The sequence below is a fragment of the Pleurodeles waltl genome, chromosome 3_1 (assembly GCF_031143425.1).
Source record: "Pleurodeles waltl isolate 20211129_DDA chromosome 3_1, aPleWal1.hap1.20221129, whole genome shotgun sequence".
Taxonomy (NCBI): Eukaryota; Metazoa; Chordata; class Amphibia; order Caudata; family Salamandridae; genus Pleurodeles; species Pleurodeles waltl.
In genome coordinates, this window is record NC_090440.1 from 1,752,491,251 (window position 1) to 1,752,507,576 (window position 16,326).

Below are 16,326 nucleotides of genomic sequence, written 5' to 3' on the forward strand. Positions count from 1 at the left end.
TCCCACTGGTGCCTTCAGACTCTGTTACTTCACCCTCCAGGGCCATGTGGGATGCAGCTCCCTCCTGCTCAGGTGTCACTGCTCCTCCGCCAGATGATGCTAATGCACACAAGAACAGGGTGACAAAACAAAAAGGGGGGGGAGACAGAAGATACACATGGTCAGTGCATGCAACACCACTACCGTTGGCGGACACAACACACAGGGAGCAGCCCTATGCACTAAGCCATGCACTAGCAGTGCTGGGGAAAAGCACATGCCCAAGGGGGACTCTGTCTAGACCCATTTCATGCACAGCTGGCACCCATGGGAGCCTGACTAGGTGTAGAGGACAAATACCACCTTTGGGGTTGGACTGGGAATGAGGCTGCAAATCAATGGATCTACCTTTGCGTGTATGCTCTTGCCTAGGAGAATCCACAGGCCACCACCCCCACCCAGGCACCTCGTTAAGCGTGCAGAGTCAGCTGAATGAGAGTGTACCCACCCCCTTGTGGCTGCTGTGATGCCCTCAAGCGCCCATCCAACTCCGGATATGCCACCGCCAGGATCCGGTACATCAGGGGGGTCATTGTGCGACGGGCACCCCTTCCACATTGGGAGGCCTCCCCAGCTGGGCCTCCACCGTCTTCTTGCTGCAGTGGCGCAGATCCTTCCATTTTTTCAGGCAGTGGGTGCTCCGTCTATGGTAGACCCCCAGGGTCCACACTTCCTTGGCAATGGCACGCCAAATACCCTTCTTCTGGTGGGCGCTGACCTAGAGGAAAAGTGAAGTTATAATGGATGTTACTAACCCGTACAGTTCTTCTCATGCATTGCCTAAAAACCGCCCACCCTGGCCCAGACATACATATACACACACTATCCTCTCATGCTGGCCTGTCCCCCTCCCCTCCCTCTTCCATCCACGACACTCCATACAATCATGTGCCATCAACCATGCTCACAGTGTACTCACCTGTTTGTCTGGAGGACCATACAGTTGCGTGTACTGGGGGAGGACCCCATCCACTAGTTTCTCCAACTCCTCCGAAGGGAAGGCAGGGGCCCTTTCCCCAGACACTATAGCCATCGTCGCTTCCAGACACAGGTCACAGCCACACCTGTAGTGAAGGTCCTCTCCTGTTGAAGGTCAGGTATCAAGTGATTGAACATTTCGAAAATGGCAGCCACGTCCATGGAGGTGCGTACCGTCACCGCCGGCGTACATCGCCATTGGCTCCTGGAACCCATAGGGCTCAATGTTAACCAATGCTGAATTGCGTTGCGGTTTTCGACCGCCTACCGCGACGGTGTACAATGCCAGCGCAGTTACCTCATTTCCCCTTGTCCCACCTTACAGGTCAGGCGGCCGCCATTTCAGGGGGCCACACGGCAGCCCAAATAACTGTGTCACACCTGTTTAGGCCAGGAATAAGGACAGACAAAGGCACATGAAGAAATTGTAACTTTTTTGCAAAAAAAACATTGTGATTCCTAAGTGTTGTATTACCCTCTGCTCACCATTCTCCTCTATAGGGCACGTCCACTGGGGCAGGTGATGAGATGGCAGCATCCTCCGGTGTACAGACCCCTGGTGGACCTGTCGACAATTAAAGAGAGACATATAATTATCACTTACAGACTTGATCGTGCTACCATCCAGGAAATGTGTGCCCAGTTGGAGCCAGACCTGATTTCAGCTTTCTGCCATCCCACAGGAATACCCCCTCTAGTGCAGGTCCTTTCTGTACGCCATTTCCTGGCCAGTGGGTCTTTTCAAACAACAGTGGCCATGGCATCAGGGATGTCCCAGCCAATGTTCTCTAATGTGTTGTCCAGAGTGTTGTCTGCCCTGCTGCAACACATGCGCAGCTACATTGTTTTCATTCAAGTTGAGGATTTGCCCACAGTGACTTCTATGCCCTGGGACATATCCCCAACATCATTGGTGCCACTGATGGTACACATGTGGCATTTGTCCCCCCCGCAGGAATGAACAGGTGTACAGAAACCGGAAAAGCTACAATTCAATGAATGTGCAGATGGTGTGTTTGGCAGACCAGTACATCTCCCATGTGAATGCTAAGTATCCTGGCTCAGTGCATGACGCTTACATTTCGAGAAATAGCAGCATCCCTTATGTGATGGGGCAACTCCAGAGGCACCATGTGTGGCTAATAGGTGAGCCTAAAGTCCCCACAAAGTTTCATGTGCTGTCTGGCTATGGGAAATTCCCTAATGTTTGGAGGTTGTCTAACAGTTGTCCCTCGATATTTGCAAGTGACTGGTTACCCCAACCTGTCATGGCTACTGATCCCAGTGAGGAATCCCAGGCCAAGGGCAGAGGAACGCTACAATGAGGCACATGGGCGAACTAGGAGGATAATCAAGTGCACCTTCGGCCTCCTGAAGGCCAGATTCTGGTGCCTCCATCTGACAGGTGGATCTCTATACTACTCACCAAAGAAGGTGTGCCAGATCATTGTGGCCTGCTGTATGTTGCACAACCTGGCTTTGTGACGCCAGGTGCCTTTTCTGTAGGAGGATGGGCCTAATGGTGGTCTTGTGGCAGCTGTGGAGCCTGTGGACAGTGAAGAAGAGGAGGCAAAAGAAGAAGATGTAGACAACCGAAACAACATCATCATGCAATACTTCCAGTGAGACACAGGCAAGAAGATGGAACTGCTTCCCACATCTCATACTATTGTAGGACCTAGAACAAGTCTGCCTTTTCCACTCTATGTATGGATCCTGACTTGTCACTTTACCTTTCCATTTCACAGATCTGGGTCCCAATTTGTGCCCTCTGCTATGTTTACTCCTGGCCTACAGCTGTGTAACATTTGTATGTGAACAAGTACATTGACATTGCTATATTCCAGAGATTTAGCAATTACACATTTGTGAAAGCACAGACTGACTCCAGATTGTTTTGTTATTCAAGGACATTAATTTCTGTGCAAATAAGTGGAGGGGGGGGTGAAATGGGCTGGGGTGATGGTGGAGGAATGTCCATGGCAGAATCCAGTCTCTTGGTCTCACAGGTGCATTGTCCAATGGGGCATAGGAAGTGGAGCTATGGTAGTTTAAGGTGGAAAGGGTGACAAAGTGGGACAGAAGGGTGACATTCAGGAGATTCTCATTTCCTGGCGGGGGTCTTGGCAATGTTCTCTGTCTTGTTCCTGGATCTCAGGGACCGTTTGCGGGGTGGTTCTCCATCTGCAGGCGGTGGGGTGCTTGTGGCCTGTTGTTCCTGTGGCGGTGCCTCCTGTCCACTCGCCGGTGGAGGTGGAGGGCTGTTCATAGTCCAGGCTAGTGTCAGGGGCCCGTTGGTGTGCCACTGTGTCCCTCCTGGTGTTGAGGTCTGCCAGCACCCCTGCAATGGTGACCAAGGTGGTGTTGATGGACTTCAAGTCCTCCCTGATCCCCAGGTAGTGTTCCTCCTGCAGCCGCTGGGTCTCCTGAAACTTGGCCAGTACCATGCCCATGGTCTCCTGGGAATGGTGGTATGCTCCCATGATGTTGGAGAGTGCCTCGTGGAGAGTGGGTTCCCTGGGCCTGTCCTCCCCCTGTCGCACAGCAGTCCTCCGAGCTTCCCTGTTATCCTGTGCCTCTGTCCCCTGAACTGTGTGCCCACTGCCACTGACCCCAGGTCCCTGATTGTCTTGGGTTGGTGGGTTTGCCTGGGGTCCCTGTAGTGGTGGACACACTGCTGATTGACATGTCCTGGGGACAGAGGGATGGGCTCACTGGGTGGGTGCTGTGCTGGTGTTTCCTGAGGGGGGAGGCTCTGTGGTGGTTTAGGACTGTGTCAGGGGAACCGACTCTCCCGAGGTCCCTGATGGGCCGGGCTGGTCATCTTGATCCAGGCGTGCAGATCTGCTGTCATCACTGTGGGCCTCTTCTGTGGGGGGACTGCATATGTCTGGCACCTCCTGTCCGGTGACGTTGGGTAGGGTTCCTGTTGGGGTGTAAATGCATAATTTTAGTATCTGTGTGTGTCATCTTGTGCATTGGGTGAGGTACCCTCTACTCCTGTGCTTGCGTCATTGTGTTAGCCCTTTTGTGATAGTTGTTTTGGGCTCTGTGTGGGTTTCTGTACTGGACATGCTTTGGTGACGGTGGTCCATGTATTGGTGTTGCATGCAGGGCCTTGGTATTGAGATGTGTGGGTTGTGATAGTGGGACTTATGGAGTTGATGGTGTGATGGGGGTGAGGGTAAGAATGGGAGTATGTGATGGCATGCAGGTGCGGTGGAGGGGATGAAAGTAGTAAAGATATGACTTACCAGAGTCCAGTCCTCCTGCTACTCCTGCGAGGCCCTCAGGATGCATGATCGCCAAGACTTGCTCCTCCCATGTTGTTAGTTGTGGGGGAGGAGGTGGGGGTCCACCGCCAGTCCTCTGTATAGCAATCTGGTGTCTGGATACCACGGAACGCACCTTCCCCCGTAGGTCATTCCACCTCTTCCTGATGTCATCCCATGTTCTTGGATGCTGTCCCACTGCGTTGACCCTGTCGACGATTCTCTGCCATAGCTCCATCTTCCTTGCAATGGATGTCTGCTGCACCTGTGATCCGAATAGCTGTGGCTCTAACTGGATGATTTACTCCACCATGACCCTGAGCTCCTCCTCTGAAAACCTGGGGTGTCTTTGAGGTCCCATGATGTGGTGTGGATGATGTGTGAGGTGTTGTCTGTTGTGATGTGTGGGGGGATGTGTTGATGTGTGTTGTTTGAGGTGCGTGGATGTTGTATATGTATGTGATGGTGTTGTGTGTCTGTGGATGCTGATGTTGTGTTAGCTAATCTCTCTCTCTGGCCTTCTTCCAAATTTTTGGTTGTAAGGGGTTGTGGGTAATGTGGGTGTGTGCTTTATATTAGATTGGGTGTGTGGATGTGGTGTGTGTATGTGTATAAGGTGTGTGTATTTCGAATTGTCCAATGTAGTTGTGTTTTGTAAGTGTGTGTGTATTTTGAGCGCGGCGGTGTGAACCGCCAATGGATTACCACGGTTGAAAGTCCGCTGCGTTGATTCGTGGGTCATGATAGTGTGGGCATATTCTTGTTGGCGTGACAGTGTCGGTTTTGGTATTGCCAGTTTATCAATGACCTTTGGTGTGGCGGACTTGTATGGGTGTCTGTATTGTGGTGAATTCCAAGATGCGGGTCGTAATACCTGTAGCGGATTTCCGCCGCCGCAATGGTATGTTGGCCGTTTTCAGCACGGCGGAAAGCGGGATTTACCGCCAGGGTTGTAATGAGGGCCATAGTGTAGTGAGTTAGAGTAAAGTGAAAGGAAAGAAAAGAAAAAGACCTACTTTACCTAACTCGTAGTCTTTTTAGCAAGAAAGTGAAAAGACTAAGGCCCTCATTATGACATTGGTGGTAAATCCCACGTACCATTGCGGAGGCGAACATCCGTCTGCCATATTATGACACAAACACATCAAACCGACAGAATACTGCCACAAACACAAATCCTCCAGTCCAATCCGCCAGTAAGTGTTAAACTGTCAGTACGAAAACCATACCGTTACGCCAACCAAACAACGCCCACCACATTATAACCCACGAATCACCACAGTGGACATTCAACAACGGTACACCATTGGTGGTACACACGCGGTCATAATGGCCACCCAAATACAAAACAACACAACTTTGGCCGATACCCAAAGCACACACCTGACACTAATACACACACCCACCAACAGCACTATAAAACACCCACCCACATTACCCACAACCCTTTGCTAACACGAAAAGACTCCAATAGCTAGCCATGCACATTACAGAGACAACTACACACACACATAACAATCACCCATTCATCCGTCACGCACCCCACACCCCACCACATTACTCAACACCCTCTGCACAACACACACCACACAACACCCATGTCCCCACAAAGGCACCCCCGTTTGACTGATGAGGGGTTGCGGGTCATGGTTGAGGAAATAGTCAGGGTAGAGCCACAGCTGTTTGGAGCACAGATCCAGCAGATATCCATTGCCAGAAAGATGGGGCTATAGCAGAGAATTGTGGACCGGGTGAACACTGTGGGACAGTGTCCATGAACAAGGGACAACATCAGGATGAGGTGGAATGACCTACGAGGGAAGGTACGTTCCATAGCAGCAAGGCACCAGCTCGCTATCCAGAGGACTGGTGGTGGACCCCCACCTCCTCCCTCACAGCTGACAACATGGGAGGTGCAAGTCTTGGCAATCCTGCATCCTGAGGGACTCACTGGAGTTGCCGGAGGACTGGACACTGGTGAGTCAATATTTACTACCTATGTCCCCCATACCTGCATGCCACCACCACCCCTCACCCTGACACCCATCACTCCACTCCATCCCACACAGTGCACCACCACAATTAACTAACCTAAATGCCAAGCCCTGCATGCCATGACCACTGCATGCACATCCCTTCCAGCCCTGCATGTACACCCATCACCAATGCATGCACAGCATGTAGAACTAACAATCCCACAATACATCACCATACACAAACAAAGGTAGCAAGAAACATCAACAATATAGGGGAAGCTAGGGATGCAAAATATGTCACAGACATGTAGCATAATACACCACTTACATCCCCACAGGTGCCCCAGCCAATGTCAGCGGTGAGGAGGTGCCATGGCTATCCAGTTCCCCACCAGAAAATGCCCCCAGTGATGACAGCAACTCTGGACTTCTGGATCTGGATTAACTCCCTGGCTTATCAGGGACCACTGGTTAGGCGGCTACCCCAGCCCACACCCAGTCCACCACAGAGCCTCTGCCCTCAGTATCCAAAACACAGCAGCCACCCAACGTCCCCAGATCTCTTTCCCCAGGATACGTCAATCAGCAGTTTTCCCACCTGTACAGGGACCCCGGCACCGGCACCGGCAAGACAATGAGGGTCCTGGGGTCAGTGGCAATGAGCACACCGTTCAGGAGACACAGGCACGGGGACCAGGTACACTCAGAGGACAGCTATTCACCAGGGGGAGGACAGCCCCAGGGAACCGATGGCCCAGGAGGCACTCACTAATGTCGTGGGGGCTTACCAACAATCCCAGGACAGGATGGGTCAGGTGATAGACATCATGCAGGAGAACCAGCGGCTGCAGGAGGAACACCAACAGGAGATCAAGAAAGAATTGCAGGCCCTGAACAGCACCATGGTCTCGATAGCAGTGGTGCTGGGTGATATGGCCAACATCATGAGGGACTACACAACACACCAGCGAACTGACCAGCCAGTCAACTGACCAGCCCTCACACCTGCTGCAGCTGGTGGACGGGAGGCCCTGCCACAGGACCCACAGGCCACAAGCACCCCTCCCCCTGCAGAAAGTGAACCACCCCACAAACGGCCCCTGCAACCCAGACAGACACCAGAGACACTTGCCAAGACCAAGACCACCTCCAGGAAATGAGCCCCTCCTGAATGTCCCTCTTGTGTTCCACTGTGTCACCTTGTCCACTTTCAACTGCCATTGCTCCCCTTCCTATGGCACCTTGGACACTGGACCTGTGCTACTAACAGACTGGACCACTACACTGGACTTTCCTCTACCATAATCCCATTCCACTGCACTATTCCTTCACAATTTTCAGTTCAATAAACACCCTTCAACACAGCTGGAGTAATAGTGCTTTATCTGACAGAAATGTGGAATGTATTGAACTGTATCATCCTGTGCAATTGTCCGGAACTTTGTGATTCCATCCAACAAATGGCCTATAGCAGTTTGTAGTCATCACATCAGTACACAGTTGTAACCATACCACCATCTGCAAAATGGGAAGGCATAGGTGACAGTCAGTTGGGATGCTAAGGAAATGTCTGCCAACATGCTACAGCCACACAGAAAATAATTTATTAGAGGAATGGTCAGTTCTACTGTCTTACCTGTGTGTCATTGGAAGTACTGCTGTATAACTGATGTCTTGTTGTCCACAACCTAATCCTCTTCTTCTTCCTCCTCCTCCTCCTCCTCACTGTCCTCAGTGTCCACTGCTACAGGAGCATTTTCTCCTTCCTCCTCCTGCAGATAGGGCACATGTCGTCTAATGACCAGGTTGTGCAACATACAGCACACAACAACTATCTGTCAGACCTTCTCAAGGGAGTAGCAGAGGGACCCACCTGTCAGATGGAGGCACCTGAACCCTGCCTCCTGGTACGCCCAGGAGCATCATTGTACCTATTCTCAGCCCCTGTCCTTGGATTCCTTACAGGGGTCAACAGCCAGGACAGGTTTGGGTAGCCAGAGTCACCTGCAAGAAGTGAGGGAGAAACATTAGCCTTGCACAGTGGCATGGGGGATGACTCCTGACTCCTGAAGGCATACACCAACATACATTGGGTGGGGACTCCGGCTCACCTATAAGCCACACTATGTGCCTCTATAGTTATACCATCAGGTGTGGGACGCTGCTATTACTCTGGACGAAGGCATCATGCACCGACCCAGGATACTTGGCAGTGACGTGGGAGATGTACTGGTCAGCAAGGTACACCATCTGGACATTGAGTGAGTGGAAACTCTTCCTATTCCTGAACACCTATTCATTGGCCCGGCGGGGCGGAACAAATCCTATATGTGTTTCGTCAATGGCCCCAATAACATTTGGAATATGTCCCATTACATAGAATCCAGCCTTCACAGTGGCCAAATCTTCTACTTGGGGGAAAGAGATGTAGCTGCCCATTTGTTTGAGGAAGGCAGTAAAAACCCTTGCCAGCACTATTGAGAACATTGGCTGTGACAGTCATGCAGCCAAGTCCACTGTCACTTGGAAAGAAGCTGTTGCCAGGAAATGGAGCACTGATAGGACCTGCACAAGAAGGGGGATCCCATTGGCATGACGGATAGCAGATATCAGAGCAGGCTCAAATTGAGCACACAGCTCTGTGCTTGTGGTACTGTCTAGTCTATAGGTGAGTATTATGTGCCTGTCCTCCAGTGTAGCCAAGTCCATAAGGGGTCTGTACCCTGGGGCTTGCCTCCTCCTCCTATTCCTCCGCAGTGGTTGGTACTTAAGGGACAGAAGAGTGAGAAGGGAGTGACAACATGAAAATTGGATCCACCACTTCAGTGTACATAGAGCATGTATGTATCTGGACACTCTGAATGGCTATGTATGTACGATCGACACCAATGACCCAGTTTTTATGCCAAAATTGTGTACCAGCACTATAACTATAACATGGCAACCGCCTGTCCTGTATGTAGGGACTGGTGGAATTGATCTCAGTCCACTGGCATTGGGCATCATGGTGGAAGGTGGTCTGCACCGCCGTGCAATTCCTCATTGGCCAACATGGGGCTCTATGGAGTACAGTATCCAATGAGGATCACCACTGGCAGTGACGGTGTACACAACCGCGGACGTGACCGCCATTTTCTGACTATAACCTCACTTGATTCCTGACTTTCCACAGGACAGCACCTCCACTGTGAGTGCTGCTGTGACCTGTGTCTGGAACCTGCCATGGCCCGAGTGACAGGGGAAAGGGCCCCTGCCTTCACTTCAGAGGAGTTAGAGCGCCTGGTGGATGGAGTCCCACTCCTGTATGGACAGCTGTATGGGCCTCCAGACCAACAGGTGAGTACACCATAGGGACATTGCATGCAACAATACTGCATGGACGTTTGTGTGTATGCTGGCAGTGTGTCATATGGGTGGGGGGTATGGCTGGTGGTAGTGTACATGCAGGGCTCCAGGTGATGTGTGTGCCATTTGAGGGGCAAATTATGTCTGAATGCCATATGTGTGACAGGCTGGATATTCGGATTCTTGGTGTCCCTCTGTGTTTTCCCTGCAGGTCAGCGCTCATCAGAAGAAGGGCTTGTGGCGTGCCTTCGCCAAGGAGGTGCGGACCCTGGGGGTTGATAGCTGACGAAGCACTCACTGCAGGAAACCTTGAGAGGACCTGAGACACTGGGCCCGGAAGACCGCAGAGGACCAGGTGGGGACGGCCTCCCAACGAGGAAGGGGTGCCTGTCGGAACCTGACCCCCTGATGGCCCGCATACTGGTGCTGGCCTATCCAGAGCTGGATGGGCGCTTGAGGGCATCACAGCAGCCACAAGGGGTAAGTCTAGTGTGTGTGACAACCATTTTTGTTGCTATGCATAGGATTCTGGTGTTGGGCTTTAGTCAGTGGATGCCCCTTTATGCCAGCTCATACATTGCTGTGTACTTCAGCTCAGGGTTATTGGGTGAATAGCAAAATCTGGATAGCTATCTAGGTGACTTTCCATGTCAAACAGGACTTAGTAGGTCCCAGGAGGGGTGCAGAAGGCAGTGTTTGGATCTTACCTGCTGTGGTACCTAGCCAATGGTATGCCAGTGCGGTGCATACTGCTCAATCGTGGTAACTGTTATTGATGGTGATGTGTATGCCATCTGTGGTGTTGGTGCTGTAATTGACCCAGTGCTCCCTTCCTTTCTGCCCCCCTAGTTTCTTCTGTCATCCTGTCCATGTGTGCATTAGCATCATCTGGCGAAGGAGCAGGGGCACCAGCAAGTGAGGGAGCTGCAGCCCACGGGACCCAGGAGGCAGAGTCCACCGACGTTAGGGGACCAGTGGGACGGAGGGCGAGGGGAGCACCAAGGCGGGGACAGGAGGCTACAACACTGACTCGGAAACCTCCTCCGATGGAAGTTCATGTCCTGTCACTGTCCCACCTGCACATGGGATAAGGATGCCTGATGTGGCGGCCTATTCATTCCTACACGGTGATTGCCCTGTTCAGCTGTGCTTTTACCATGGCGGCCTTTGCCCTGTTCAGCGGTGCTTTGCCATGGCGGTTCTGGACTGTTCAGCGGTGCTTTGACATGGCGGTTCTGATACGGACATTGGTGTGTGGCATGACGATCTCCACACTGGACATTGGTGTGTGGCATGACGATCCCTACAATGGGCATTGGTGTGTGGCATGAAGATCCCTACAATGGGCATTGGTGTGTGGCATGACGATCCCTACAATGGGCATTGGTGTGTGGAATGACGTTCCATCATTGCCCAGCGGGGCTGTGGCATCCTGGCCCCTCCTGGGCTGTGACTCCGGCGGTGGTCTCCTGACCAGTGACGATACCTGTGCCCTCCTGGGCTGTGACTCCAGCGGTGGTCTCTAGACCAGTGACGATACTTGTGCCCTCCTGGGCTGTGACTCTGGCGGTGGTCTCTGGACCAGTGACGATACTTGTGCCCTCCTGGGCTGTGACTCCGGCGGTGGTCTCCTGACCAGTAACGATACTTGTGCCCTCCTGGGCTGTGACTCCGGCTGTGGTCTCTGGACCAGTAACGATACTTGTGCCCTCCTGGGCTGTGACTCTGACGGTGGTCTCTGGACCAGTGACGATACTTGTGCCCTCCTGGGCTGTGACTCTGGCGGTGGTCTCCTGACCAGTGACGATACTTGTGCCCTCCTGGGCTGTGACTCCGGCGGTGGTCTCCTGACCAGTGACGATACTTGTGCCCTCCTGGGCTGTGACTCCGGCGGTGGTCTCCTGACCAGTGACGATACTTGTGCCCTCCTGGGCTGTGACTCTGGCGGTGGTCTCCTGACCAATGGCGATACTTGTGCCCTCCTGGGCTGTGACTCTGGCGGTGGTCGCTGGACCAGTAACGATACCTGTGCCCTCCTGGGCTGTGACTCTGGCGGTGGTCTCTGGACCAGTGATGATACTTGTGCCCTCCTGGGCTGTGACTCTGGCGGTGGTCTCCTGACCAGTGACGATACTTGTGCCCTCCTGGGCTGTGACTCCGGCGGTGGTCTCCTGACCAGTGACGATACTTGTGCCCTCCTGGGCTGTGACTCTGGCGGTGGTCTCTGGACCAGTGACGATGGTGCTGGCTGTTGTGTCTGGACCGCCGGAAATGATGGCGCACTTCTCCGCCGTGACACTCACAACAGGCTGGGCAGACTTCCTCTGGACCTTCACCACCTTTTTTGGAGTTACAGCTGACTCACCAATTGCCTTCGATCCCATGTCACTTGTTGTCCCACCACGAGTCTTAACACGGTCCCGTCGTCCACTCTCCAATTTTAGAGCCTTTACAGGGGGTGGGCTGCCAGTGCCTTGGCTCCGGGTCCTTCTGCCTGCCCTGGTGGACGGTGCACTCCAAAAACCTGGAACACGCACCACTGGTACTGTAGGCTTTTTGGCTGAGGCGCTACGACGGGACTGATGAATTGGAGGGGGGGTGGGGGCAGAAAGGTCAATTTGACATAGGGATAGTTTCTGATGGACACTGGGATGGGTAGCTGGAGGGGGTCTGGGAGTGGAGGAAGAGGAGGTGGTTGTAGGAGGTGTCACTTTAGGTGTTTTGGGTGCAGGTGCAGGTACTGGAGGCTGTCGTGAGGTGGATGGATGTTGGGTGAGTGATTGCCGGCGTTTGTGTACTTTGGGAGGGGGCGTCACAGACACACTGGGAGAGGACACAGGGGACGTGTAAATGGCAGAGGAGGTGATGAGTGCAGGTGAGTGGGTTGTGGTGCTGGGTGTCCTGGTGCGAGTGCTAGTGCCTGTAGATGTGATGCATGCAGGTGTGTGTGTAGACGAGACTGGGAGGGAGGAGGGAGAAGAGGAGGAGGGGGAGACAGTGGATGTTGCTGTGTCTGTATGTGGGTGATGCTTGTGTGAGTGCCTGTGGGATGTGTGGTGCCTATGTTTGCTTGAGCTACTTGTGTGTGTTGTCTTGTGTGCATGCTGGTCTGTAGGTGTGCTTGGGATGGGCTGGGGTACAGGGGATTGGGTCTGGGTGGAGGAAGTTGGAGGGGGGAGGCTGGACACAGGGACAATGGCTGCCATCAGTGCTGAGGCCAGAGATTGCAGGGTTCGATGAAGGGCAGCCTGACCAGAATGAATGCCCTCCAGGAATGCATTACCGTGTTGCAACTCTCGTTCTACACCCTGGATGGCATTCACAATGGTAGACTGCCCAACAGTGAGTGACCTGAGGAGGTCAATGGCCTCCTCACTGAGGGCAGCAGGGGTGACTGGGGCAGGGCCTGAGGTGCCTGGGGCGAAGGTGATGCCCACCCTCCTGGGTGAGCGGGCACGGGGCGAACGCTGAGGGGCTGCTGGGAGGGCGGTGCTGGTAGGGGAGGTGGCGGCTGTACCTGTAGAAGTGGGGCGCACAGATGGTGCCACCACCACAGGGGAGCTCCCATCGGCGGACGAGTCAGTGTCGCTGGTTGGTGATCCGGTGGCCGACGTGAAGCTCCCCTCGCCCTCCGTCCCACTGGTGCATTCAGAGTCCGTGGTGTGGCCCTCCATGGCCATGTGGGATGCAGCTCCCTCGTGCTCCGGTGCCACTGTACCTCTGCCTGATGATGCTGATGTACAAAAGGACAGGGAGAGCAGAAAAAGGGGGGGAGACAGAAGAAAGAGAGTTTTAGTGCATGGCATACCGCTACCGTTGGCGGACAAGACAGACGCAGCAGCCCCATGCATTACGCCGTGCTCCTGCCCTCTACACATGTCATTTCTGGGATATGGCCTACATGGCAATGGTGGAAATCTGCGCACATGGATGCCACAGGGGCAACTATACCTCAACTTGGCACTCTGCTGAGGTGGGGTTGAGTGCCACATGGCCTACATAACGGAGGGGCCTTGCCTACCTAACTCGCCCTGGCCTAGGGACACCCACAGCCCACCTCCCCCACCCAGCCACCTCCACTGCACGCAAAGTCCGCAGAATGAGGTAGTACTCACCCCCTTGTGTCTGCTGTGATGTCCTCAAGCGCCCATCCAACTCCGGGTAGGCCACCGTCAGGATCCGGAACATCAGGGGGGTCATGGTGCGACGGGCACCCCTCCCACGTTGGGAGGCCATCTCCAGCTGAGCCTCCGCCGTCTTCTTGCTGCAGCGGCGAATGTCCTCCCATCTCTTCTGGCAGTGGGTGCCCCGTCTCTGGTGGGCCCCCAGGGTCCGGACCTCCTTGGCGATGGCACGCCAAATGTCCCTCTTCTGGTGGGCGCTGACCTACATGACATGCACAAGGGAAGAGGTACAGTCATTACCAACTGCACCGTCAATGTGAGTGGCCCCCTCCCTACTCTGGCCATGTGGCCTATTCATTCCCATGCATTAATGTACTATGAACTCTGGCCCCTTCCCTCTTCCACCCAGCCCTCTCCACCCAGGCCTAGTCCACACAACGTGCTTCCTGTGTACTAACCTGTTGGTCTGGAGGACCGTAGAGTAGCGTGTACTGGGGGAGGACCCCATCCACAAGTTTCTCCAACTCCTGTGCAGTGAAGGCAGGGGCCCTTTCCCCAGACGCAGCAGCCATCATCGCTTCCAGACCGAGGTCACAGCAGCACTAGCAGTGTAGGTCCTCTCCTGTCGAAGGTCAGGTATCTAGTGATTGAACAGATAGAAAATGGCGGTGACGTCCGCGGCGGGGCGCATCATCACCGCCGGCGCACCTGTTCATTGGCTCCTGGGACCCATAGGGTCCAATGTTAACCAATGCAGCAGTGCGCCACGTTCTACGACTGCCTACCGCGACGGTGTGCAACGCCAGCGCAGTTACCCCACAATCCCATTGTCCCAGTTTAGAGGTCAGGCAGCCGCCATTTCAGGGGCCCACATGGCTTCAGTTACTACTGCGTCACACATAGCTAGGCCTATACTCAACACACATACAGGAAGGGTTTATTGTCTGGTGTAGTCTTGTGTGTAACTGTGGGTACATACCTGGAGGAATAGTGACTGGTTCTTCGCTGTTGTCCTTCTTAGGCACCGTCAGCTGGGATATATGAGAAGATGGCGGAATCCTCCGGTGTACCGACCGCTGGTGGACCTGTTGACAATGGAAGAAAGACATTTAATCGTCACCTACCGGTTTGACCGTGCCACAATCCAGGAACTATGTACCCAGTTGGAGCCAGACCTGATGTCACCAATACGCCATCCGACTGGAATCCTCCCTGACATGCAGGTGCTGTCAGTGCTCCATTTCCTTGCAAGTGGGTCTTTTCAGACAACAGTGGCCATGGCATCAGGGATGTCCCAGCCTATGTTTTCCAACGTGTTGTCCAGAGTGTTGTCTGCCCTGCTGAAACACGTAAGGAGATACATTATTTTCCCTCAGGTGGAGGATTTGCCTACAGTGAAAGGTGACTTCTATGCCCTTGGACATATCCCCAACGTCATAGGTGCCATTGATGGGACCCATGTAGCTCTGGTCCCCCCCCCCCCACAGGAGTGAACAGGTGTACAGGAACAGGAAGAGTTAGCATTCAATGAATGTCCAGATGGTCTGTTTGGCAGACCAGTACATCTCGCAGGTTAATGCAATGTTCCCAGGCTCTGTGCATGACGCCTACATCCTGCGGAATAGCAGCATCCCTGATATGATGGGTCAACTCCAGAGGCACCGTGTATGGCTATTGGGGGACTCCGGTTACCCCAAACTTTCCTGGCTATTGACCCCAGTGAGGAATCCCAGGACCAGGGCAGAGGAATGCTACAATGATGCCCATGGGCGGACTAGGAGGGTAATCGAATGCACCTTCGGCCTTCTTAAGGCCAGGTTCAGGTGCCTCCATATGACAGGTGGATCCCTATTCTACTCACCGAAGAAGGTGTGCGACATCATCGTCGCCTGCTCCATGCTCCATAATTTGGCATTGCGACGCCAGGTGCCTTTTTTGCAGGAGGATGATCCAGATGACGGTGTTGTGGCAGATGTGGAGCCTGTGGAGCCTGTGGACAGTGATGAGGATGAAGCTGAGGAAGAAGAAAACGACAACAGGGATTCAGTCATACAGCAATATTTCCAGTGACACACAGGTGAGAACATTTTCTGGTTTAATATTACATTAACTTTCACACGTCTACCTCTATCCTGTACCTCCATTTCACTCACTATTTGTTAATTGAGTTGTACCCTTCCATTTCAGTTTCACAAGTGTGGTAACCTACGTGTCAACTGGTTGCATCCTTGAAGGGCTTGTGATGTGTGACATTGGTATGTTGGCCTTACAATGGGTAACTCATTATGACACTGTAATTGATAATACAAAGTTCCAAATCATAGACTGACTCCATATTTTTTTGTGTTTCAAGGGTGTTTATTTAAGTGCTCAAAATATGAAGGGGGGTTGTAAACTGGTGATGGGGATGGTGGAGGAATGTCCATGGCAGAGTCCAGTCTATTAGTCTCACAGGTGCACTGGCCATCTGGGCATAGGAAGTGGAGCTGGGGCAGTTCAAGTATGGACAGGGTGACAAAGTGGGACAGTGGGAGGACAATCAGGGTGGTCTCATTTCCTGGCGGGGGTCTTGCCATCTTGCTCTGTCCTGTT